The 14,373-nt window shown below is 41.0% G+C and overlaps 2 pseudogenes; both read left to right on the top strand.

Annotated features, from left to right (window-relative positions):
• Positions 1-5,595: 5,595 nt before the first annotated feature.
• LOC109440455 (ferritin heavy chain pseudogene) lies at positions 5,596-6,064 on the top strand (annotated as a pseudogene).
• Positions 6,065-13,169: 7,105 nt separating this feature from the next.
• Positions 13,170-13,729, top strand: LOC148754584 (ferritin heavy chain pseudogene; annotated as a pseudogene).
• The last annotated feature ends 644 nt before the right edge of the window (positions 13,730-14,373 follow it).

The following is a 14,373-nucleotide window of genomic DNA, read 5'->3' as shown; positions in this document are numbered from 1 at the left end:
AGAATTCAGATATAATCATGAGAGTAAAACCAACAAACCCAAATTTGGGGACATTCTACAAGATACCTGACCAATACTGCTTAAAACTGTCATGGGAAACAGGGCTGGAAACCTGTGAAAGACCATAGAAGACTAAAGAGATATGACAACTAAACTTAATGTGATATACTGGATTGGATCCTGGAACAGAAAACAGACATTGTGAAAAAAAAAAAAAATCTACAAATCTGAATAAAGCCTGGAGCTTAGTTAAAAGTCATATATCAACATTATTTTTTTTAGTTTTAACATATGTACTATGTAAGATACTAACAATAGTGGAAGATGGGGGAAGAGTACATGGAAACTCTTTGTACTATCTTTACAACTCTTCTTTTATAGATCTAAAACTATTCCAAAATAAAAGGTTTAGCTTCTTAAAAGTGTTTATTGCATTATGATGGATCCACATAGAATAGCTATTAAGCACACTAGAGAGAAACTACCTCCTTTAAAATGCAAATTTGTAGAATTCTCCCCACATACACTTTAGAATTTTCTAGAAATGGAGCCAATAATCTGCATTTCACATGGTCTTTAGATGATTCTTATGCACACCAAAATCTGAGAATTACTTTTCAAGAGCCCTGTGCCTTTTATAGGCCCCAAAAGACTTTCAAAGTCTTAAAAAAACAAACAAACCCACAGTAGTAACGGTATTCTCCAAGGTAACCAAATTTGGAGAAAATAAAAATTCAGCATATGCAAAATGGTAATGACGTATCAGATATAGAAGGCTGTAAACAAAATAATTCACTTAGATAATATGTATATAACTGGTGGACCCACAGGATAATGGAGTCAAGACGGAAGAGTTAAAAAGATACAAAGTTTTGCAAGTATCCAAGTAGCAGCAAAGAGACTAGAAATGGAAGCAAGTTGCTTATGCAAACAACACTTCCCAGGATAAAGAAAACTGGCATCACCATAGAATGCAGAGAAATTACAACTAGCCTGTTCAATTAGCAGGCAACAACTGCCTCAGTATGAATAGTGCAGTACTGACAACCAAAAGCAACACCCACCAAGCTAATAAACAAATGCTTCAGCAAGTTCAAAGACTGACTGGAGCAGCATATAATGGACAAATGAACGAGGGAATAAGAATAAATTATGAAAATCAACGTGATGAAACTCATTGGTTAAATGAAGCCTCATGGCCCCAATTCTGACATCCTGTGTGCCTCTGCCTACCCTCAGTTGCCTACCACATTTACTGTCTACTTAAACACTGGCTCAGGACAGCATTTTCATGCCCCACCAGACTCAGGTGGTCTGCATCCTTGCTGCCTCCCCCACCCACACACAGCATCGGCCAGCCCTTCTCAGATAGCCAATCACATTCACTCTGATTGAACCCACTTCATCATTCTTCTGCCTGTTTCAGCCCTCACTAAAGTTTACTTTCTGTGATGATTAATTTTATGTGCAAACTTCGCTAGGCTATGGTTCCAGGTTGTTTGGTCCAGAAGTTGCTGTGAAGGTGTTTTTTTAGATGGGATTAACATTTAGATCAGCAGGCTTTGAGTGAAGGAGATTATCCCTCCATCAAGTGCATGGGCACCATCCAATCAGTTGAAGGCCTTGGGAGCAAAGACTGAAACCCTCCCAAAAAGAAAGAATTATGCCACCAGGTTGCAATATAGAAATTCTGTTTGAGTTTCCTGCCTTTGGATTCAAGACTGCAACATGAACTTTTGCCTGAATTATGAAGTATAAGCTATTAATTTTATGCTAATATCTCTTTAGAATATATAATATATATTCATACCACATAAGATCCAAATTTTAGTTAATGGTAACATTAGCTATCAAAGCCTTACATGAACATACAAATGTATGCATTCATTGCACACATATACACACAATGATTTTCTAGGATGTTATTAAACCTATCACAAAATATGAATTGAACTGTTATTGTTACTCCACAACACATCTTCAATTTCATATCCCTCAAGGAATGCTAGCTTTTGTCTTTGCATTCAATCCCTCTTGGTGTGTGTGTATACTGTAGAAATTTATATCACTGCCAATGGCATCAAAAAATTAGCACATTTCTGGCAGGAGAAAATCAAGGGATAACATTACAATGGAGAATCAAGTCATATAGCTGATGGCATTTGGCAGATTATTGACAAGACTTTCCTTATTGGTTGTTTGTCATGTAAGAAATCAGAATTTAAGAGCACTGTCCACATAAGCAAAGCAAAATGCTAATGTTCTACCTAAAGAATATATCCCAACCCATTTATTCACATTGAAATAAAGTAGGTTTAAAATCATTTTGGCACAAAACTATTAAATATGAACTATTTCCTAGGAATTTGAAATTCCCTAAGTATGTTTAACTGACCTTAAATATTCTGAGATGTTTTTTGGAAAATGGCAAAAGACTTCAAGGAAATAAGTAAAAAGGACATTATTTATTTTTCATATATGAACAAGAAGTGAAAAATGAAAAACTCAGAGGAAAGGTAATAAATATGAATAACACACAGGAAACACTATACAAAACTTGTACTTTTATAAGTTGCATTTTTCACTGAGTTTTAACATTGGCTAGTGGAGGTAATTATATTTTTATGAACAAGGAAATCAGCAAATAAGCCATTGAGAGTGTGAAAGAAAAGTTTAGATAACTAAAAATGAGAGAAAATTAATTACTCATGTTAAATCATGAAGAATAATGATTACATAAATTATAAGCTTATCCTATTAACACTCTGGGTAAGGTATGGAATCATAGAAAAACTTTATAAGGATTATGCTTTTTGCCTAACTTCTTTGGAAAAGGTAATGGCAAAATATATAACTAAGAGAAAGCTAATCACTACACTGAGTCGTAATTTATTGTCTTACATCAGTTGTGCAACTATTAGTTCTGTAACATTTTTCAATGATGAAGGAAACAAAGTCAAAACAGAGTTTTCACAGATAATGGCACTAGAATTTTTATTTGTTTACTCTGCATTTATTATGAATAATACTGTGATGGATAATTTTATATGTCAGCTTGACTAGGCCAGGGAGTTCCCAGATATTTAGTCAGATATTATTCTGTGTGTGCCTGCAAGGGTATTTTTCCACAAGATTAATATTTGAAACAGTAAACTGAGTAAAGCAGATTGTCCTCCCTACTGTGGTTGCGCCTCATATAATCAGTTATAGGCCAGATTAGAACAAAAATGCTGACCCTCTTCTGAGTAAGAAGGAACTCCTTCCTAACTGCCTTGGAGCTGGGACATTGGTTTATTTCCTGCCTTCAACTTGAACTTCCTCAGTCTTGAGCCTGCTGGCCTTTGGACTCCACCTATGCCATCGGCTCTCCTGGCTCTCAAGTTTGCTCACTGCAGATTTTGGGACTTGTCAGTTTCCATAATCACATGAGCCAATTCCTTATTTTACAGATAGACTGACAGACAGATAAACAGAACCTATTGGTTTTGTTTCTCTGGAGAACACTGACTAATACTAACACAGTACAAAAACTGACCACAAACCTTTCAAATAAACCTTTATCGTGTAGTCCTATATTTATATTTTTAAAAACCATGATCTGCTCTTAAGTATTCTCATTCTGTGCTTGTATTTAGTTTTATAGTCCTCATTAAAGAAAAACTGGATGGAATGATTTTGTTTATACGTATGTATATTTCCTTTATGGAATTTTGAAGTCCTGCTCCATGCTTGTTTATTGATTTCCCTTACTTAGAAAAGCTAGTTTTTAAACCTTAGTTTCTTTTAGTTATATATTTTCCCATTACCTTCTTCTTTAGGAAGTAATAATGAGGGATGAATTATCTGAGAAACATTTATCACCTCTTAGTATACATATAAGCATTCAATAGTATTATTTTAAATATTTGTAGAATAAAATTACAGGGGAAAATTATTAAATAATCTTGTGATACACTGAGAAAATGTTCTATAAAATCAAGATTTCTTCTATTTAAATACATTCATACAGTGAAATCTACAATGGAATCTCCCAAGGAAATTTTGGAAGCCTACAATTATATTAAGACTAAACACTGCTGTTAAGCAAACACCTAATACAATTTTTATCTCACTGAGAAACTGATCATATAGTTCTTTACCATCTCTAACATACGATTCTATCATTATAATCAACTTATGAAATAGACACTATTATTCTATTGTTTTCCATAATCAACAATTAAATGCCTCTAAAAGTTAATGGATATATTTAAATTGTGACATTTGATAGCTCATCCTTTGTTTTCTTCATAAACACTGATCACAAAATAGCAGAAGCTTCCAAAAAGGAATAGAGCCCCCCCAAAGAAATATAAAGGTACATTAATCAAAGCCATGGAAATAAAACTTTAAGTGAAAATAGGTATTTTATCCACAACTTTAAAACCACCTGAGAGAACTTCTAATATTCTGTGACTCAATTTTGTACTTTGAGAACAGAGACCACATTTGAGTCTTCTGTGTATCTGCGGAATCACTGTATCTGACACACATTTGTAGAATATAAATGGTTGTTGAATTAATACACAAATAAATTAATTATAAATACCAAGGTTGGTCTTATGTTTCCCACTATAACATGCTTGAATCCTAACAATATATTTTCTTTTCGTAATTTCCATACACAATGCAGTATCTTGCATGTATTTACTTGAGATAATAAAGAGGGACGATGGGAGTTTTGTGCTTGTTTTTGTTTTCGTCTGGGAAAGATGGAAAGGTGGAAAGATCACTGAGAATTTGGAGGCAGTGCTCTGGCCTCTGAGAAGTATGAAATTGATCATGAGTAGAAGGAGAAAACTGGAGATCACTGGAGTTAACAAGGATTGGGAACTGAGGGAGGAGGCTGTCAGAACTGTCATTAGTGTGGAGGTTGGTCACTCAAATAAAGCTTTGTGATATTAAACATAACCAATGATACTACAAACGTGCTAATTTAATGAAACAATCACATTAGGAAAATATTCAAATAAGTTGCTCAAAAAATCATGCAGATGATTAACTCAAACCAGGTGCACTTATACACATAAATAACATTTGAAAATATTATATATGCCAGGTACTCAGCACTGAGTCGCCCTCCTCCCCCAGGCTGGGATGGAACCTGGAACACGGTAATGGTACGCTGCCCACTCTGGCCTCCCTCCTCCCCCCTGGCCCCATCACTTCTGGGGGTAAAGGTCACGTCCAACGGTCACACCTCTGCTCGCTGCCTGGCCCTGGAGCCCGAGCTCCTCCAGCCGCCATCCTAGTCCATCGGGGAGCCCCCGAGGTACCCGCCATCGCCACTGCTGACTCAGCCTCTGGCCACCCTCGTCTACCACCATGGGGAATCTCGGAGGTCATAAAAGCCACCGCCGTGGCCCCCGCCGCCGCCCGCTCCACAGCCCCCCTCCCCATGACTTCTTGGCCTTCAATTTCGGAGGGCCGGTGCCACCAGACATGTTGCCTGTGCTGCCAGGCATGGTGTCTGTAATGCCACCCGTGGCACCTGTGCTGTCACCCGTGGTGCCTGTGCTGCCACCCATGGCGCCTGCACCCACCGGGCTGCCCTCGCAAGTGCAGCAGAGCTACCATCCCAACTGAGAGGCCGCCATCAACAACCAGATCAACCCGCGCTCTACGCCTCCTCCATGTACCTGTGCCTGTCCTTCTACTTGGACCGCCAGGACCTGGCCTTGACGCACTTCGCCCCCTCCTTCCTGCGGCAGTCCAGGGAGGCCAGGGAGCACGTGGAGAAGCTGATGCGGCCGCGGGAGAACGGCCTGAAGGCCTTGAAAAGCACCTTGCACCTGGACAGAACCCTGAACCAGAGCCTGCTCGACCTGCACCAGCTGGCCACCGAGAAGAAGGACGCCCACCTGTGTGACTACCTGGAGTGTCATTACCTGCACGAGCACGTGAAGTCCATCAAAGGGTTGTGGGGCCATATCAACAACCTGTGCCAGATCGGAGCCCGGAATCTGGCCTGGCAGACTGCCTCTTTGACAAGCTCACCCTGGGTGACAGCGACAAAAAGAACTGAGCCTGGACTGCCTGCTCCATAGCCAAGGAATGACTTCCCCTGGTCACCATGCCGACCAGGCACATTGCAGTATTGCCCTTGCAAAACGTTCACTTAAGTTGTTTTCTTCCAGTTTTACCATTTTTTCCAATAAAGTTGTCAGTTCCTAAATATATATAAAAGTCTTGCATTGATTTGTGTGTATACGCGCGTGCAAAACCCTCACCTTTTAAGTTTTAAAACAGGTATCCAGGAGTCTGTACATCGACCAATGCCACATCGACATGCAGCTCCAGATCTGAGTGGATGGAGGGAGAAGGTACTCCGTGGGACCCTGGAAAACACAAAAGAAATCTTCCCCTTATAAACACTGTGGTATGTGGGTGTGGGATAAGGTGTGGCCCTGGTGAATGTAGGTGCATGTGAATTAACAGAAACATGGCCTGGACATCAGGATTGCACTTGCCTCTGGGGAAGAAGTGAAGGGAATGAGATTGGGCAGGGATTAAAATAAAGGGAGTCTTCAGCTTTACTTGAAATGTTTATGTCCATGAAATTATGAATATACTAATGTTAAGTCTGGGTAGCAAGATGGGGGTTTTGCAACTCTGAACGGCAGATGTAATGCAGGGACTCAGCTCCTGCTCTCCACACAAGAACGCAGGAAATGGTGAGGCCAAAAAGGAACAACAATGGAGGCATAGATAGGGGTGTCATACCACTATATTCTCGATGGCGGCTGGTCGAGACACAAAAGCAAGCATCCGCCAGTACCCCAACAAGGAGTCTTCCTGCACCCCAGTGTCACTGGCGACTGGGCAAGACACAGAAAGTAGGATCAACATGATCCGCAATCCATAATCTGCTTGCTAACTGCACTTGCTAGCCACAATCCACGCTTGCCAGTGTAACCACGGCAGTCATAATAGTGGCTGATGGTTAACTGGTTACAGCTGATGGCCATCTACTACCCAACCCAGCACCTTTCCATGTGAGGGTGAGAGCCTGGAAACTGCTCTCTGGGACTCCGTCCATACAGTAAAGTATCTCTTTGACAAACTAACACTGGGCAACACTGATAATAGTAAATGAGCCTCAGGCTGGCTTTCCCAGACAGGGAGACGACTTACCATGGTCATCAATGCCTGGCATACATGTTGCAGGTACAATACTTCCACTTATGTATGTTTTCTGTCATCTGTATCATGTGTGTATGTGTGTGGGGGTGTAGGCAGAGTTCAGTTTGAATCTCCAAACTAGATTCTGAATGTTTGCTTAGGAAAACAGCCTTTGTTGAAAACCAGTTCACTGACTGCATTATTGAAAATGATATGGCTACTTTCTAGACCTTTCCTGAGCCTGGTTTTATTTCTGCCTTTGGGTTTCATGTATCCATCTATGGTTTAGCTTTTGTTATTTGCTACTGAGAGAACATAAGCTAAATGTTTTCTTAGTATTACCACACCTTTACCAAGCTTCACTGCAACTTTTTACATTAGAGTAAATACCTCCTTTAGGATAGTAAATGACGCTTTTCTCTTTACCTTTAGCACAGATTTTACTGAAAAGAAAGAAGATGAAAGGGTGAAAGGGATAAAATAAAAACAATTCCCTAGATGGAAACACAGACTAGTGAAGGCTGCTACTGTAGGCATGCCTTCTCACTTGATATTGTTTCCTCTTATATGCAGGTTTTTCATTCCTTATATCAGCCCTTCCAAGACTGTGTTCAGTATCAGCCCATGCCACAAAATATTAACAGGTATTCAGTGAAAAACTGATCTCTTTCTCTCTCTCTCTCTCTCTCTCTCTCTCTCTTTCTCTCTCTCTCTCTCGCTATATATATATATATATATATATATATATATATATATATATATAGTATAATATATAAAAATATAAACATAATATAAAATACGTATGTAATATACATACATATCATATATATAAAATATATATAATGGGTGCGAAAAAATTGTATACAAGTGGACACTTTGGTCAACGTTGCTCAAGCAGTAGTTCATCATAATCAGAAGAGTCTGGACACTGATGGTAATCACTTTGAGAACCTTTTGTAATTGCAGAAGTCAAACGTGACTTGTATTCATCTTTTGTTATTGGTATACATTGAGTATTACAATTTTAATACAGTTTTCCTTTCTTAAAATGTGTATTGATTTTTTGGCAAAATGATGCCCTCTATATATACAGAGCATGCCAAAAATACGTATATTTCATATTTTATATATATATGTATATTATTATAGATGTATTATATATATACTATATATAATATATAGTATATAATATGTACCAATATAGTATATAATATAATATATATTATATAGTATACATATATACTATATATGTTATATAGTATATATATTATATATATATATTGCATGTGCCAAAGAAATGTATACACATTTTACATATGGTATTAATCAATATATAATTAATTTCATATATGATATTAATTGGATAGGCAGGATTGTTCATTTCATTTTCCACTTTTGTTTCAACTAGGAATTCTACGTTCTTAATGTAAAATGTTAGAAAATAACAAGGTGAATAGTGTAATCTTCTCAACAAGAATATTATTTGTGTCTGACTGTGCTTATTAACCACAACTTTCATTTTGCCTATGCTTTGGCTACTTAATGCAAATCAACAGGCATTTATTCTTTCCTTTTTGACCTATGGAAATTTATTTTTAAAATTTCTTTTCAATTACACTTGATGATCAATATTATATTAGTTTCAGGTGTACAACATAGTGGTTAGACATTGATATAACTGATGAAGTGATCTCTCTCTCATGTCTAGTCACTCCCCCCCATGAGGCCATACAGAGTTATTACAACATTTTCCTATGTTGTACTTTACATCCCTGTGACTCTTTTGTAACTGCCAATTTATAGTTCTTAATCCCTTCACCTTTTCCACCCAGGCTTGCAAACCCATCTTATCTGGCAACTATCAGATTTCCCTCTGTATCTTTGAGTGTGTTCCTGTTCTGTTTGTTTGTTTGTTTGTTTAGCTTGTTTTATAATTTTACATGTATATGTAATCTTTTGGTATTTGTCTTTCTCTGTCTGACGTACTGCACTTGGCATAATAACCTCTAGGTCCATCCATGTTGTTGCAAATGGTAGTTTTTCATTCCTTTTTATGGCCGAGTACTATTCCATTTTATATATGTAGGACCGCATCTTTATCCATTCATGTACTGATGGACACTTAGGTTGCTTCCATATCTCCGCTATTGTAAATAATCCTGCCATGAACATATGGATGAGCACGTGTCCTTGAGCTAGCACTTTCAGATTCTTTGGATAAATATACAAAAATGGGATTACTAGGTCCTTCTATGTATCTTGTTATAGTCTTTGTTTCAAAGTCATTTTGCCTGGTGTAAGGATTGCCACCCTAGCTTTTTGTTTGCATTTATATTAAATATCTTTTTCCATTATATTAGATATCTTTTCCATCCCTTTAGTTCTGTGTGTGTCTATAGGCAGTATATATAAAACACTTGATTTTCTTATCTACTCAGCCCCCACTATCTTTTTATTGGCGCATTTAATACATTTACATTGAAAGTAATTCTTGGTAGATATGTAGTTGTGGCCACTTTGTTATTCTTATGTTTTATTTTTTCCCCTTTTTTTTGTCTTAAAGAAATCCCTCTAAGAATCTGTGTAATACTGGTTTGGTGGTGATGAACTCCTTTAGATTTTTCTTGTCTGGGAAGCTCTTTATCTGTCCTTCCATTCTAAATGATGGCTTTGCTGGGTAGAGTAATCTTGGTTGTAGATCCTTGCTTTTCATCACTTTGAATATTTCCCACCAATTGCTTCTGGACTGCAGAGTTTCTGTTGAGAAATCAATTGATTGTCTTATGGGAGCTCCCTGGTGGGTAACTAACTGCTTTTCTCTTGCTGCTTTTAAGACTCCCTCTTTGTCTTTAATGTTTGGCATTTTAATTATGATGTGTCTTTGTGTGGGCCTCTTTGGGTTCGTCTTCTTTGGGACTCTCTGTGCTTTATGTGTTTGTATGTCTATTTCCTTCACGAGGTTAAGGATGTGTTCTGTCATTATTTCTTCAAATACGTTTTCAATAGCATGCTCTCTCTCTTCTCACTCAGGTACCACTATAATGTGAATGTTGTTATGCTCCATGTTGTCCCAGAGGCCCCTTAGGCTCTCCTAATTTTATTTCTTTGGCTTCTTTTTTCTTTTTGCTGTTCTGATTGGGTGTGTTCCACTATCTTACATTCTAAATTGCTGATTCGATCCCCTGCTTCATCTAACCTACTACGGATTCCCTACAATGTTTTCTTCATTTCTATTACTGTATTTTTTTATTTCTGACTGGTTACTTTTTATGGTTTCTATCTGGATTTTTATGTTTCCTATCTCTTTGTTAAAATTCTCCCTGAGATCATTGAGTATCCTTATAACCAGTGTCTGGTAGATTACTTGCCTCTACTTTGTTCAGTTCTTTTTCTGAAGGTTTGTTTAGTTCTTTTATTAGGGACATGTTTCTTTGTCTCCCCATTTTGGCTACCTCCCTGTGTTTGTTTCTATGTATTACACAGGATTGCTATATCTCCCGTTGTTAGCAGAGTGGCCTCATGTTGTAAGTGTGCTACGGAGCTCTGTGGCGCAGTCTTCCTGGTCACCTGAGCCTCGCACTCCAGCTGTGTCCCTTGAGTGGGTGATGTGTACCCTTGGTTTTTAATGTAGTTGAGCCTTGTAGTTGAGCCTTGGTTATTATTAGCATGTCAATAGTAGGGACTAACCCTCAGGCTCACTGGTTGTGGGGACTGGCCATGACTACAGTGGAGGAGTTGTGGTGAAGGGTCTCACCCTAACAGAGCAGGATATGCCTCAGCGGGGCTCTGATGCATTCCCAATCTGCCCTTGGGTTTGTCGTCCTTGGAGATGGTTGGGTGATGCTTGTTTGGAAGCTCACGACGGGGCATGCCAGCACCATGGCCACCTGGGAGAGGACCCACTGTACCTCAAGTACAGCTCCAGTCCGTGGCCCACCCGTAGCCAGAAGGCAGAAGCCACAAAGCAATCTACAGATGGCTGCTGCCTGAGCCATGCATGGAGGTACCTTGAGAGGCCAAGCCATGAACCAAGGCTGGATGCTGCTTGTGCCATGCTTAGAGCTTCTCAGCCAGAGGTACGGGACATGCTCAAACTAGATGTTCTTTGTCTGGGTTCTGCGAACCTTTGAGAGACCATAGCAAAGTCTACAGCATGAGCCACAGCAGGTAATTTGTATAAAAAAGCCACTGGAAGAAGCTAGTGTGTGCCCAACAGTTGGGTGGGGAGTTGTCTCAAATCGCCTGGACATAGAAAACCAATGGCATTAGCTGGCTTGATGGAGACACAGATATGGCGGCTGCCTGCATCTGCACAAAGGGAAGGTGTGGCAGGAGGACTCAAGAGAGAAACAATGGCTTCCAACAGCAACTCCGTCCAGGAGAAAGTGTCCCCTCCAGTCCTTGTCCTGAAGCCAGACAACTCAGTTCACCCCTGTATGATGGGGTTGCCTCTATAGCTGCAGCCCCAGTGTAGGAGCTCACAGAGAGTAAGTCCATTGGCAAGTCAGTGCGCGGTCCCTTGTAAAGGAACTCCTGGGACAGTAGCTGCTCTCTGTCTCAGTCAGTCAATCTCCGCTGCTTTTCACAACCAAAACCATGGGGACATCTCTCCCTGGCACTGGAACCCTCGGATGGGGAGCAGCTGGGAATCCTCGCTCATCAGGGGGTTAATTCAAAAGCTGACATATCCCTTCTGATTTTCAATGGTCACATGTGGGTATGGGACCGGCCCGTTCCACATCTTTGCCCCTCCTATCAGTCTCGAGGTGGTTCCTTCTGTATGTTCTTTGTTGTAGTGCTTCAGTTCAATAAGATTTCAGGAGATTCTCATTGATGATTGTTTTGCAGATTATTTGTAATTTTCATATGGTGGTGAGAGGAGGTAAGCACAGAGTTTACCTACTCCACCATCTTGACCGGATCTCAGTGTGCACCTTTTAAAACAGAAATTGTTCCTATCCATGAGCACGGAATGTGCTTCCCTTCATTTGTATCCTCTTCACTTTCTTTCTTCAATGTGTTAGAGTTTTCCGAACACAAGTCTCTTACCTCCTTGGTTAAATTTATTGCTGGGTATTCTTTCGTAAAATTGTAAGAGGGATGTTGTCTTAATTTCTCTTCCTGATAGTTTGTTATTGGTGTATGAAAATGCAACAGATTTCTGAATATTAGTTTTGAATCCTGCTACCAGGTAAGCGGCTAAAAGCTTTTCTCTTGGTGCATTTAAGATTGCCTTTGTCATTGACCTTTAGCATGTACCCCCAAATAACAAAACCACTGAATAATTGACATGTTCTGCCCTCCCATTTCGGGCAGAAACCTACTAGTGAAAAGGACATCACAACTCTCGATCAGATCCATGTTAATTTCCTGGCTGACGAAATGAGTCCTTTATCCATAAATATAAATGAAAGAAAGGTTTGCCAGATACGTGAGGGAAGTTTAAGAGAAGTTTATGATTACCAAACAGAACTCTTTCTGTGTCAGGGGAACCCCAAATGCAATACAGGAAACAGAAGAGACCTTTACCAAAAATTCACATTCGTTTTCTCAGAAACTGAAGGGGAGAAAACGGATATACAAAATAAAAGTGTCTTGTACAGCAGGGAAAGATTAGAGGCCAGATAAGGTCCTTGCGAAAAAGAAATATAATTGGAAAATTAAAAACTCAGACGCCAGGCACTCAGGGCAGATTGTCCCTGCCCCACACAGACTCTGATGGAACCAGGCGCAGGTCAATGACAGGCAGACCCCTCCGACCCCAGCCCCCCCCACCCTCACCACTTCCAGGGTAAAGGTTACGTCTAACGATCAGGTTTCAGAGGCAACCGCCAAATGCCAGCCACCAGGCAACTGGGGACAATGCGTGAGCAGGAGAAGAGCCTGCCGACCTCCTCGCTCATTGCGGGAGCGTCCCAGGCCCTGCAGCCACCACCTTCGCTCCTGCTGCTGCACCCCTCAGCCCCAGCTTCTGAGCCGATTTGGCCTTGGAACCTGCTGCACTGGCACCACCAGCCATGACGACCCTGCTGCCCTCGTCCCTGTGCCAGAACTGCTACCCCAAATGCGAGGCCACCATCAACAACCAGATGGTCCTGGAGCTCTACGCCTCCTACATGTACCTGTCTGTGGCCTCCTATTTCAGCAGCCACGAGGTGGCCTTGAAGCACTTCGCCCGCTTCTTCCTGCAGCAGTCCAGCCAGGAGAGGGAGCACGCGGAGAGGCTGATGGAGCTGCAGAACCAGCGCGGGGGCCACCTCCGCCTGCGCAACACCAGCAGGCGTGACCGCAACCGCTGGGAGAACGGCCTGAAGGCCATGGAGTGCGCCTTGCACCTGGAGAGAGCGTGAACCAGAGCCTGCTCGACCTGCACCAGCTGGCCACCGAGATGAAGGACGCCCACCTGTGCGCCTTCCTGAGCAGTCACTGCCTGCAGGGGCAGGTGGAGTTCATCAAAGAGCTGGGGGACCACATCACCAACCTGCGCAAGATGGGAGCCCCGGAATCTGGCCTGGCAGACTACCTCTTTGACAAGCTAACCCTGGGCGACAGTGACAAAAAGAACTGAGGCTGGACTGCCTGCCCCATAGCCACTGGATGATTTCCCCTAGTCACCATGCCGACCAGGCACATTGCAGTATTGCCCTTGCTAAACATTCACTTAAGGTTTTTTCTTTCCAATTTTACCATTTTTTCCAATATAGTTGTGAGTTCCAAAATATATAAAATTCTTTCCTTCATTACTCTTTGTGTGTGTGTGTGTGTGTGTGTGTGGTGTCTGTTTGTGTGGTGTGTGTGTGTGTCTCTGTGTGTGTGGTGTGTGTGTGTGTGGTTGCACAAAACCCTCACCTTTTAAGTTTTAAAACAGGTCTCCAGTAGCCTCTACACTGATCCATGTCGCATCCACATGCAGCTCCCGATCTCCGTGAATGGAGGGAGAAGGTATTCCGTGGGACCCTGGAAAACAAAAGAATTCTTCCCCTTATAAACACTGTGGTATTTGGGGGTGCGGTGAATTGGGGCCCTGGTGAACGTGGGTGCAGATGAATTAGTAAAAGTATTGAAACATGGCCCGAAAATCAGGATTCCAGTTGCCTCTGGGGAAGAACTGAAGGGAATGGGATTGGGCAGGGATTAAAATAAAAGGGGTCTCAGCTTTACCCGAAATGTTTATGTCCATGAAATTATGCAGATGGTAATGTGAACTCTGGG

Source organism: Rhinolophus sinicus, chromosome 18, assembly GCF_057876585.1.
Source record: "Rhinolophus sinicus isolate RSI-liver-muscle chromosome 18, RSI-T2T, whole genome shotgun sequence".
NCBI classification, from domain to species: Eukaryota; Metazoa; Chordata; class Mammalia; order Chiroptera; family Rhinolophidae; genus Rhinolophus; species Rhinolophus sinicus.
The sequence above is the reverse complement of the archived record's forward strand: the minus strand, read 5'-3'. Positions and strand labels throughout refer to the sequence as shown.